The following is a 12,355-nucleotide window of genomic DNA, read 5'->3' on the forward strand; positions in this document are numbered from 1 at the left end:
TTCCTTACCACTCGGAAGTGTGCAAGTTCGGACTGATTGGACACACTTTTGATGGCGTTGGTTCGCGTTGGCAGCGTATCGAATTTAACGATGCCCTCGATTATTAGACGTCTATGTTTATGTATTTTTTCTATCCGGATGAAAGCGATAGTGAGCGGGAACTGAAACCGATGCAGCATATTGATTTTCTTTGACGAAAAATTTACTGATCAATGTATGATTTCTAATGCTCTATTTAGACAAAAATCATAAATCAACAAATTGTGACATTTAATGCTCCATTTCATGTTGGGCCAGTTGTTTGTGAGTGGTAACATCTAAATTATGTGTATTTTTATTGGTTAACAAATTTGTTTCGACAAGCATAAATATATTTTTGATAGAATATTATCGTCGAGGGGCAGCCCGCTTGCAGAGGCGCCAATCTTTACACGGCAGAACCGTGGTTCAAATCCTATTGAGGTTGTGAGGACTAACTATCCAACTACGTTGTATCTGCAAGAGGCCAATCGATGGCCAGTGTGACCTAATAGGTTGTTAAGCCAAGAAGAAGGTTTATGTCTATTCGTCGTTACTACATGATCATGTAAACTTAGTCTAAAGACACTTGCATGGTTTTATTTTTGGTTTTCTGTTAATCCGTATAAACTTTTCTTTCTCCTGTTAAACTTAACATATTACCATTCTTCATCAACATAAAGATTTTCTTTAACTTATTGATTAAAAACTTAACTTACTAGTTGACGACTAAATGATACAACCGGCCAAAACTATTTTGATGACTGCAACAGGATTGGAATATAAACATTGATCATATAGCTATTAACTTTCTAGATCAGTTCTTTGCTCTGTGAAAGTTGTGTTCCATGTCACAATTGTGGGCAACTGAAAAAAACAAATAAAATATTTATGAAAAATATAATTTTAGCCAAAAAACTAAATTCCACGTCACCAAACTCTTACAATGTGATTCAAACTAAAAAACTAGTGAAGATTATATTAAACCAGACTACAAATTAAATTTGTAAAGTAAAGCCCACAGTGAACAAAGACCCTTGTTTTGTATAATTTATCAAAGTTGTCTCTTCCTTCAATCGTGAATTCATCCAGAACAGAATAATTCATCGACACTTAATGATTAGTTACTGTTGCTGAATTGTAGCGTTCGACAATAGTATCCTTCAGAAGTGTTCAGGTTAGAGACGAAAGAGCAAATCAAGAGTAGAGTTGATTGTAATTAATTATTAGGTCATTAAGACCTAATGTCCCCAGGCCACATTGACAATCGTGGAGGGCTATAGTTTGAGAGATTCCGATTGTCTCGATAATACAGATATTATTCATGGAAGTAGCCCAATTCTAATAAACAAATTCTGAAATTTAGAAGGCTTTCTATCAGGGTTATCACTCTGTTAATACTAGGGTTATCTCTTTATTATTTCTAGGATTGTACAAGGATTATTACTGTCTTCTTCTTCTTGGCATGCTCAGGATTGAGCACGTCGTGTCGACATGGCCAGGTCTCCAATTAGTTTCCAGAAAACTCGGTCTAGGGCTGCAGTCCTCCATCCACGGCTGCATCCGCTCTCCGACAGGTTAAACTCCACTTGATCCATCCAACGGGCTCGCTGTGATCCTCTACGCCTCGTGCCGAACGGGTTGCTGACGAGCACCTTCTTGGTGGGGCATGAGTCTGGCATCCTCATCACGTGCCCCAGCCAACGTATCCTTCCGGCTCTGACTACCGTCAGGATATCAGCACCACCAAACAGCTCAGCTAGCTCGTGGTTCATTCTCCTTCGCCACACGCCCTGGCGAGTGCATTGGCGTCCTCCGTCAGCATAGTCCAAGACTCGTACCCGTAGAGGACTACCGGACGTATCAAGGTGCGGTAAATCGTACATTTCGTGTATTGTTGAAGTCTTCTGGATCGCAGGAGTTTGTGGAGTCCGCAATAGGCACAATTCCCCTGATCAATGCGCCTTCGGATTTCGCTGCTTACGTTGTTGTCCGAAGTTGCGATTGTACCAAGGTAGCAGAACTCCTCTACCACCTCAAGATCGTCGTCGTCAACTGATACTCTTCTTCAAAGTCGGGCTCTATCACGGTCAGAGCCTCCGGCAAGCAGGTATTTTGTCTTCGTCGCATTGATGCTCAATTCTATTGGCCTCGGGTTTCAGTCGGGTGTACGCCTCGCAAACTGCCGCAGTAGTCCGTCCGATGATGTCGATGTCATCCGCGAAGTTAAGGAATTGGAGAGATCTGGTGAAAATCTTGCCACGGATGTCGAAGCCCGTGCCTCGCATGACACCCTCCAGAGCGATGTTGAACAACAAACAGGAGAGTCCGTCCCGTTGCCTCAGACCCCTGTGAGATTCGACATCCGACATCGATTATTACTGTAGATTGTTCATTGATTTCGTGTTTAATCCTGTACATCATCAGATCAAGCCTTACATTATTATACTTACTTATACTTTACTGTTTACGTCTTGGGTCTTTCCGCTTGTAGATCAGTCTTCACACGGCAGAAGCGGGGTTTCCGGTCCATTTCACCGTAATAAGGAATGGAACCATCTAACAACTAAGTGGCAACAACAAGTCTATTAAACCATTCGGTGGCCGTTGTAACATAGTAGATCATTAAGGCAATAAGTAAAAGATTATTGTCATTCTAGAAGCTTTGAGACGATTAAATTGTATGGAATCTCTTTGCAATAACTTTGCAAACTGTAAGCACAGTTGGTGCCGATTTTGATATTGAATCTACTATCCTCCACATTAAGTGTCCTCCGATAGTTTAATCTTGTTCTCTGTTTATGTTTCATCCTCCTCTCGGATATATTATACCGTATTGTTCTTCCTGTTTCCTTTGGACGTTTTTTTTTTGTTTCGCAAACAAATATTAGCTGCGCATCACTAGCCCTGATTTATGAAGATCGTGCCACTGCTGGTGCAAAGTGTCATTAATAATGAGTGCAGCGGAGCGCGTCCTACAGGATGCGCCACTAGAAACCGTACCCTTTGCCAATTAGCCAAGCTCGCATGCGCGCTGGATTTTTCCCGTCTTCGCGCGAGTTTCAAAATAAACATAAGCACCGCCACGCTTTGCACCATGCACTCCTCTCGCAGGAGTCAAGTAAAACTCATCCGATTCTTGGTGTTATGATAAACCATTCTTCCTGTCGCGCAATCGTTAAACCCTCGCGTCCGGGATGGGCGATGTGGCTCCTACTACTTGCCTGTTTGATTTGGTTCGTTTCGTACATCGGATGGGCGGAAAGGCGACAATTTTCAGCACATTAAGCGTAGCATGCGTTGTTGGACCATTTGTGGTCCTGGTGTGCCGGTAGAAGTGGAAACCGTACGCCTTTCGCCTTACAAAACAATTAGCATCGGCATACATGGTGAAATCGTTCCATCATCACAGCCATGTTGGGGAGACATCGTTCTACAACGAGGAAATGAACGTTGAAATATTCCCGCTCGCTACGAAGCTTGATCGACGACGACGATGTTACTGGACGAGATCAAGTGTGTGCGCGCGTATGTTTCTAAAGTGCGGTACAAAGAGTGCTCAACGCACTCCGCCGAGAAAGGCGGTTTTTCAAACAATACTTTTTCCTACGAAAAGAACCGAAGCACCGAAGAAAAAAAGAGCAAAGTGTGTGTGTCCGTATTTATCTTTTCCCTTTTTTCCGTGGTGGAGTTTTCTTCTCATTTTTTATTGTAACTACCGCGATCATAAAACCAGCAGCATATTCTGGCGCAGGGATAAGCATCAGGGTTGGTGGTTCGGTGTCGGCACAGTGCGCATAATAGAGCTGCCTTTTTTTTATGCTTCCTCTCGAAAATTGCAGCGCTTTGAAAAATCTCAAATTTCAATCCGTGTGCGTATATGGTCGCGAACTCCGAAGGGAAGCTGTGTGGCTCCCTGCTGCTGCTGCTGCTTGCTGCGACTGTACTTTGTGCCCTCGTCAAGAGTGCAGCGAAATAAAATGTGTGTGTGTTCCCTATGGCCAGGGTTTGGACAGGACGTCGAAAAGAACAGTTAACCATGCATGAGGGAAAATCGAACAGAGGACAAAAGAGGGCCCTACTCCCCTTTCTCTTCTACCAATCGGGCAAGAACACCTGTAGCTTGTTTACTGTAGTACGAATTGAATGTTTATGTAGAGCAATGGATTGGAAATGCCATTCCTAGGAATAGTTGTTAAAAGCTTGAATTGCTGCTTGATGATAGATTTTAAAATGAATAGTTTATCATATAAATTCATCATGGTGAGGTGACAGCGGCGCCGATCTTCGCACGGCAACACCGATGTTAAAATCCCATTCGAACCGTTCCCCAGGTGCGAGATCTGAGGACTGAATTTTGATGTGCAAAGTGATTGATGTGCAAAATTCTATTTTGGTCAGAATCGGTACCGAAATGTTCCGAAATATCCGGATCTATTCGAAGAAAAGATTCGGATTCGGTTCCGGAATCGGAAGCAGTGCTTGAATCGGGTTTGGAATTGGTATTGAAATAGAAATATGAAATATGAAATATGAAAAAGAAGATTCAGGCCAGTTAGGGCAGGGCAGAATGTCTCGAGAAATTCCGTCGGAGAAAATGATTAAGGAGTCAGAATCTGATCAGGAATTGGTTCCGGAAACGATCCTGGAAACGGTTAAGAAATTGGTATTCGTTCCAGAGTTAGGACGATCCAAAAAATTAATCAGAATCGCAACCGATTCTAAAATGGAATCGGAATCAGGAAGTTCTTATACAAAACTCTCTAAGAAAAGGAGTCTTGAAAGAAGTCGTCCGATCGTCCGAGAATGAGAATATCTCAGCGATTGTTAAATCTAATATCTTCTTGTGGGTTGTCAATTGAAAAGATTTCTAACTAACCTCAGCAGCGACTATCAGAAACTTTGAAGTAGATGGATAAGAATCTATCACAGCATCCAGTCGTTTCTTATAGTCAGAAGGATAAGCAAAAAATGTGATCAATTATTTTAGTAAAATGCTTCTTTAAACGTATGATAAGAGCAATATTGAATCCATTGAGTTATCTTTTGTACTTTTATTGTCTTGGTCATGCAATGTAAATCTATTTCTGTAATCCATGTGTTAACTCTTTTCCTGACCGAAATGGGCCGTTGAATTGAAATGACTCTGGAGATTAAAAGCTATTAATTTAAGTTTAACAATGACAAACTCTCTCATGGACTAAACACGTTCATAAAAAAACTAGCTAGCCAAGAACACAAGACTATCGTTTCAATGTTATGTTTTCTAATTGAATTGCATTGATGCCACACATGCAACAGTCATGCACGCTTGGTCACTTGCAAGGCGTTGCAAAACTGTGTCACCCTTATGCCACATCCGCTACACGAACAGTTACGCCTCATCTAGTGCCCTGAACACTTGAAAAGTGTGGATAATTGTCAGGGGTACGGTCGATAAATCACAGTGTCACACCAAATTGCGCTTTCGACGTTGTCCTTTTCCTAGGCCGTGCAGTGCATAAAATAAAAACAGAACATGGTTTATCCTTAATTGTAGGACACTTTTTTATGGCTGTTCCAACAACTTTACTTGACACTTGGCGTGATATCCTTCCCACACAGACACAGATCCATTGCTGTCCGAGCAGTATCGGCATTTAGCGCATCGGAATGTGCTCAGGATCCTTTTTTTTTTTTAGCCTTTGCTCGTTAATTCATTTGTCGGTTCGAGCTGAAGGATGTTGGCAGTACTCGTGCAAAGCCAGCAAAAGGATGCACATGTGTTACACAAATGCGCGCCCGCATAATGCACCGCTCTGGAACCGACGAAGAAGGAACCGGCATTGACAATACCCGAAAACAAGTGGTTCATGGAAAATAGAGGGCGCAAGAAAAAAAAAGGAAGAAACAACAATTGGAGTTTGTTTTAGTCCCGATGCATCGTGTGCTGATGCGTTTGGGTGTCGCCGTTTCGGTATAGATTTGCTGTTTCGGAACTATCCAAGGCAAGCAGACAGCTTGCTCTTTCAGCGTACACATTTTAGCACACAGAATGATCGTGCCATGATGGTTTGCCAAGCCAAGCTGATCGTGCCAGCTGGCTTTGCTTAAGAACTCAGGCCAAACAGCAAGCCTTTGCGCTCTGTTCAAGTGGCACAACGAAAAGGCCAGACGGAATTTTGGTACACATTTGTCAGCACATTTTAGGTTCCTTTTTGGGCATGAGAAACAAACCCCAGTTTTGGATTGAAATTTGAAAAATGTCTCGCACGTGGTACTGCAAAAAACCTGACAAAACGATGATATTTTAGAAAATCGCATGGCAGACAGCTCAACATCTATCAAACGAGAAATCCTTCGATATCTTTTCATTACAGACCGGGGTTTGAGCAACAAAACGTGTGATAATAAAAATTAAGCACTTCTTAAGCGCAAACGTTCATAACCGCTGCTATCCATTGGCAACAAGCTGGTTTAACATGTTTTTGTCCTCCTCAAGTGCTAATGTCCTATAAAAACCGTTTTATTTGTTGCTTCCGTTAGGCGCGACGCTTTTGTTTACGCTTGGGTTCAAATTTCATCGACACTTACCAAAAATCTCCCGTGGACGTGGAAGGCGGCACACGATTTCTTAAGGCGCCTCTGAAGCGAGATTCTTGGAGATTTTCAGCATAACATAAGTAGCAACATGTTTTAACGTGTTCGGCTGCGATAATTATAACCTAAACAATTGGACCATTTTTGGAGCCTCCTAAAAATCTAAAGAGAGGCATTCGAGGCATGGAATGCTTACAAACAGTCTTGTTGCATCCCGCGAGTTGATGCGTTGAATTGCGTAATTTGTTTACTTTATTCTCGGCTGTCTGACGCTCTCGTTCCGTGTTTTGCCTCACCCAACGGTCCTACCGGAACGCGACAATGAGCTGTAATTATTATGTAATTCTAGCATTATTACACCACGCTTCGGGCGTCATGCGTTTGAAACTGATCTGGCCCGCGGGCTATCAATTCACTATAAATAGGTTTTAATTCGTTCGCTCTCTCTCTCTCTCTCTCTCTCTCTCTCTCTCTCTCTCTCTCTCTCTCTCTCTCTCTCTAAACTCCATAGTCAGGCTCTTCGCAGCTTCGGTGGAGTCATCCCCATTGCGGTGGCAATCAATTTAATACTATGACAGTCGGTCATAGTGTCAGTCTTCGAAAAAAAAAAATACAGGCCGGATGCAACACTGGGAGATGCATCCAGAATGTGCACACGTTGTCACACTTCCTGGCATTTCCGCATCACGTCCATTTCCCGTTGGAAATGGTCTTGTTTGTTGGTGCATTTTAGATGGATCGTTTATTGCACATCGGTGGAACGATCATTGTTGGAACGATAGTAAGGGGAAGCTCCCCTGGAAGAGGAGTATTAAATTCGATACCTTTTTGTCGCCTGACGCTACTGTTTTTCAGTGGGGTTCGTCTATTCCGTTGGGGATAGCGGTAGGCACTGCGCAAGTAATAGGAGACTAATATCAGCCGGATGTCTAAAAACAGACGCTTCGGTTTATGGACGATCAGAAATTGAAAGGAAATGGTAAAGTATTCGAGTATTTTGGTGTTAGTCGCGCATTGTGCGCATTGTGAGATTTGAACTCCAGTCCTACCCTTTGAGGACCATTGCCGATGTCGCCCATGAAACAACGAATAAAAGTAATAAGGCATTTCTTCCTTATTCTTCGCCTTGTTCCGGGCGTAATCGGTTGAAGTCGAGTGATAGTAGGAACAGATATAAAAACAAAGTGTTGCAAACCATCGATTATTTTGAATTTAAAAAAAATCTAAATTAAGACTGTAATTTCACATGAGAACGTAAATTAGTTTCGTCTAACTAAAGATGCAATTTAAACAAATAATTAAGTAATCATTTGTTCATAATTGGAACTGCTCAAACATGACTTTTTTTTTTTGTAATGACATATCATTACGTACGGCTTCCTACTCAACATCCGTAGTCCTGACATAGTTTTCCATAAGTTTGGTATTATTTAACAATAATTAGATTATTTGTAGAGTAACACTTTTTTCTCGTTTCTTTTAATGATTAGTTACATGGAGTCCTAACATAAGAAAAATAGTTGACTCAATTTGTGACAAAACCAAAGAAGATTTAAACATTTGTGCTCTTGAGCCATGGAATATACCACAAGGCATAGAGACCAGAACGGGTTTTGGAAGATGTTCTCTGTAGGATGTCAAACAATGTTCTATCCCATGTTTCGAAGGTTTCACTTTCAAGTTGCTATTATTTACGCACCTGATGAGAGGATGTACAAATCTCTAGAAAGATCTTCTTTAAGTATACTTCAAGAGAAGTCCTTAAAAATTCAATCATTCCACAACATATCTCTTGTCGGTGATTATTAAAGATTGAGAGACGAGCTTGTCCTTCTTGGAGTCGCTTGTCATTTTCTTACTACGCCAAAATCAATTCTCTCCTTTCACGATTTATTTCACGATTTATTTCATTGTTCGAGTCAATCTTTGGAGCCAAGAAGAAGAAGTTCTTCTTGGAATAACGACCTCTAAGGTCATGCCGGTCATCGAAATTGGTTGCAAAAATATGTCTGAGTATAATGATTACCAAACCAAGACTTCTGATTTAAAAATCCCTTTCTCCCTATGATGAAAATGGTGTAAGGAACAAGAGAAAATAATTGTAGCGTATTTTCTGCTCGCATGTATCCACAAATATTTAGTATATAGCTAACCTGGGGACTGTATTTTGAGCTCTTACTAAGAACAATCTATTTGTAAAATAATCATCCACTTTATCGATTTGTCCTCTACGTTTCTACGGAAACATTTTGCTGTCGGTAGTGGCCCCAGCATTCCGATAGTGTGCGTCACTAAGCAAGTAAATAAAGCTCCTGATTCGTTGATGCTCTTAGCCTAGACGTTTTAACAGTGCAAGAAGGACCGGTACATGGAAAACTACGAAACATAGATAAAATCAACAAATTGGGAAAACTCCCTTATTTCCATCAACAACCCCCCTAGTGACGAAGTGTGAAAATACGCACCAATCACATCGTTTCAAACCAAACTCCCCCGTCTCGGTGCATGCGTCTTCTGTAACACACATACAGCCACAGCTAACGAAGATGTACCATTTTTTTCTCTTCTTTCCCTAACGAGATCCACCTTTCCTACTGGGGATCGTGGAAAAACCTTTATAACTTTGCTGAAGGGAAGGTTGAAAACTCGAAGGGACCACCAATAAGTTCGTGGAAAAACCTTTAATCACCAACACTGTCGTACGTGTGTGCGGGGTGCGTGCAGAATGGAAAATAGAGGGAAAAAACCGTATGCTTTTGATCGATTTTCCACCATTTTCCTGCCTGTTGGACGTTTTCTCAACAGTGCTAACGATTTCAATGCCCAAACGTGTTCGACGTTGTCATTGCTATGGTGACGGTGATGATGATGATGAGCATGATGTTTCGTCGCTTGAAGGGAAGAGGCGTAAAATATCAAATTACCTGTGGGTGGGAAGGATGGGCGCTTGGGTATCGAACAAAAACAAAAAAAATACATTGTCCCCTCTACTTCCAGCTGGAAAAAGTTCCTTCCTTTTGTGGGCTAAATTTGTGCGTTCTTTTGTGATTATGTGCTTTTCTCGTATAGTACTTTATGCTCTAAAAGGAGCTTTTTTTTCGAGGGTGACATAATGGAGAGACATAAGATAAATTTCATCACCAACACCGTGTGGGTCATTTTGTAGGAAGGACGTAAAAATCACTTGCAACGAAAAAACAGCTCAATGTCGTATGCTTATGGTGTTTACACAAAATCGGGAAATTTTAGATAATAAATATATTTTATTGCTAATATCATTAATTAAAATGATTTTTTTTTTTGACAACCAAATATTGTGTGCTTCTTGGGAAAAATTAAAACAATCTGTTGGCATAGAAGCCTCTACCATCATTTTGAACGGTTTCAAAGCAAAAAAGGAGCACTGAAAACAAACTCTTCCCTCACCGCAAAGAAGCAGCTTAGAAAGGCCAAACATATCGGGATCATAAATCAAACGGTGCAGACTCTCACGAACGGACTTGCGTTACGTTGGGCACTCAGCTCCGTTGGTGGTATCGGAAGCGAACGGTCGGACACGCTGGAAATGAAGACATTCGGTCAATTGGATTAGGAACGGATTATTATGATTGCTTCAACCACACCGGGACATCGTAGGGCTGCCCAGCCGCCCAGTAAAAAGTGTCCCATCGCGGAGACGCTTACGATTTCGAAACCACCATCCTCGTTCCTCGTTCGTTCGTTTTTGTGGTCAGATCGTGTGTATTTATTTTTATGTTTTTTTATGGACAACACGTGCTACAGTTTATGTGTGGATTCCATTTCCTCGATTTATTTGTGTGATGGTTTGTCACTTCGCTATCGCTTGAGCTGGAAGGGCTGGAAGCTGCGGAGTAATGGGAATTTATTCGATGGTGTTAAAATTAAGATGTGTTCAGGTTGATAGCTTCACGCGGAGGGAATGGGGTCCACTACAAATTTGGAACAAATGCTATGAGGTGATGCTTAATTTATAGCATGTACGACACGATCGTCAAGCACGATCATTACAACAAGCATCTTCCGTTTTGGTAAGGTAAACATGAGGTTTTTTTGTATTGTCGTGTTTTGTGATAACCTCGGAAGAAAATTTAAGTTTTACATTTAGCTAATGATTTTTGTTAGGTGTTATTTTCTTTTTAATTTATTTTTAAACAAGTTAGTTTTGTGAAGTTTAGATTAGAAAAAGTTTAATCTTAAAAACAGCTTTAATTCATTTGCCTTGATCAGTATCATTAATAAAACCACCCCGTAAGCGGTTAGAACGTTCAGCCACAATGACCCTGCTGGAAGGTGGCGATGGTGTGCGAGATTAGATTACACTAGACCGCATGAAATTGTCCTAGACTAGACGCCCACTTCACTCGACCATTGCAAAACTGGTGGGAAAAGTATACAACCGGAAACGGTCTATTTCCCACCAAAGAGAGGACCGTCCGTTCCGAGTCCGATATGCTGCTCGATGTCGCACGTACGGAATGACCACGCTGTCGCCATCTCGGTGATTAGATAATTCAAATTAACTAGCCGTGGTCATTCCCGCACTCGTAGAACTATAGACGTACATGGATGAAGATGAATCGGTTGGTTGGCTTTGGATGGACTTCTTTTTTCGGGGGGGATAGTTGAAGAGACATATGACGACCACCCGGTCGAAGTACCATTTAGAGTCGGATCGTTCGGTATCGCAGTAGTGATTTGAAGATCTGGACTTTGTGTGTGGTCAGTAAAGATCACAGAACATCTTTGCTAGAAACTGGACAGATGATGAAAGATTGATGAGTTTTATAAAGTGATTTGTTTTGGAGTTATAATAAATAACTGCTCTTACTGTGGCCTTTTTGACGATTATTTGTTGATTTTATGATCAAAAATGTTTTACGCGATTTTTATTTAGTCGTTACGTTTACTTTTGTTGTCAAATGTTGCATAGATTTAATTGCGATTTAGACCATAATAGTTTGATTTAATTTTTGTGTTGAATTAATCACAATTATGTTTTTGAAATGTTTTTAGTCATTTAATACAACTTGTTGTCTTGTTGGACATTTAATTGCTTATTAGAGTGATGTGCAGTAGCAGGATTAACAGCCTTATTAGAGGCGTTAGCTATCACGGTTAGGATTTGATTTGAAAGTGGTCCAGCCAGGTTCAGGATAGGATTATAATATCATGAAAAACTGCACATTCAACGCTATGTTTATGTCATAACCAAAACTACGATTAACTTAAGTAAATTATTCAAATGATTGTATTGAAACTTGGGATCGAAGTTACACTTTATAGAATTATGTATCTTATTTTCTATATGGCTAACAATGGTCTCATAATATGAATAATTTCTTCTTGGTTTTCTTGACTTATTGACCATCTCGGCCATGCCGACTTTCTGGTACTCGCAGTTAGATAGTCAGTCCTCACTACGGGGCAACGGTAGGGATGGGATTGGAACATATCATCACCGCTCGTCCCCAATAAAAATAAGGTAGTGAATTGGATAGTAAACTGGTGAAGTACAGTTGATGAAGACGAGTAAACAATAAAACTACTACAAATAACTCAATTTCCATTTTGCTCGACTTCCAAGAAGCATTCTATGTCCATATTGTCCCTCATCGATCAGACCGATTCTCAGACCCCTAGAACAACGATAAAGTTCTGCTTTTCAGGATGAGTTTCTGCTGCTATTCAATAGCCTTATAATATTGTTGAGCGGTCAAAATATGGAAGATGGTGTAAA

At 40.9% G+C, this 12,355-nt stretch overlaps 3 protein-coding genes across 5 annotated transcripts in view; all 3 read left to right on the forward strand.

The window, feature by feature from the left end:
• Nucleotides 1-4,354, forward strand: part of LOC126564205 (sodium/hydrogen exchanger 7) — a 714,899-nt gene extending 710,545 nt beyond the window's left edge. For both annotated transcript variants that reach the window (XM_050221177.1, XM_050221179.1), the window contains exon 15: nt 4,344-4,354. The gene's annotated coding sequence lies outside the window, so the exon portion shown is untranslated. The remainder of the gene's footprint in view (nt 1-4,343) is intronic.
• The window catches only part of LOC126564129 (protein MCM10 homolog), a 297,632-nt gene that overhangs the window by 76,312 nt on the left and 208,965 nt on the right, over nt 1-12,355 (forward strand). The window lies entirely within an intron of this gene.
• LOC126564122 (developmental protein eyes absent) overlaps nt 1-12,355 on the forward strand; it is a 36,380-nt gene that overhangs the window by 9,646 nt on the left and 14,379 nt on the right. The window lies entirely within an intron of this gene.

The sequence above is a fragment of the Anopheles maculipalpis genome, chromosome 3RL (genome assembly GCF_943734695.1).
Source record: "Anopheles maculipalpis chromosome 3RL, idAnoMacuDA_375_x, whole genome shotgun sequence".
NCBI lineage: Eukaryota > Metazoa > Arthropoda > Insecta > Diptera > Culicidae > Anopheles > Anopheles maculipalpis.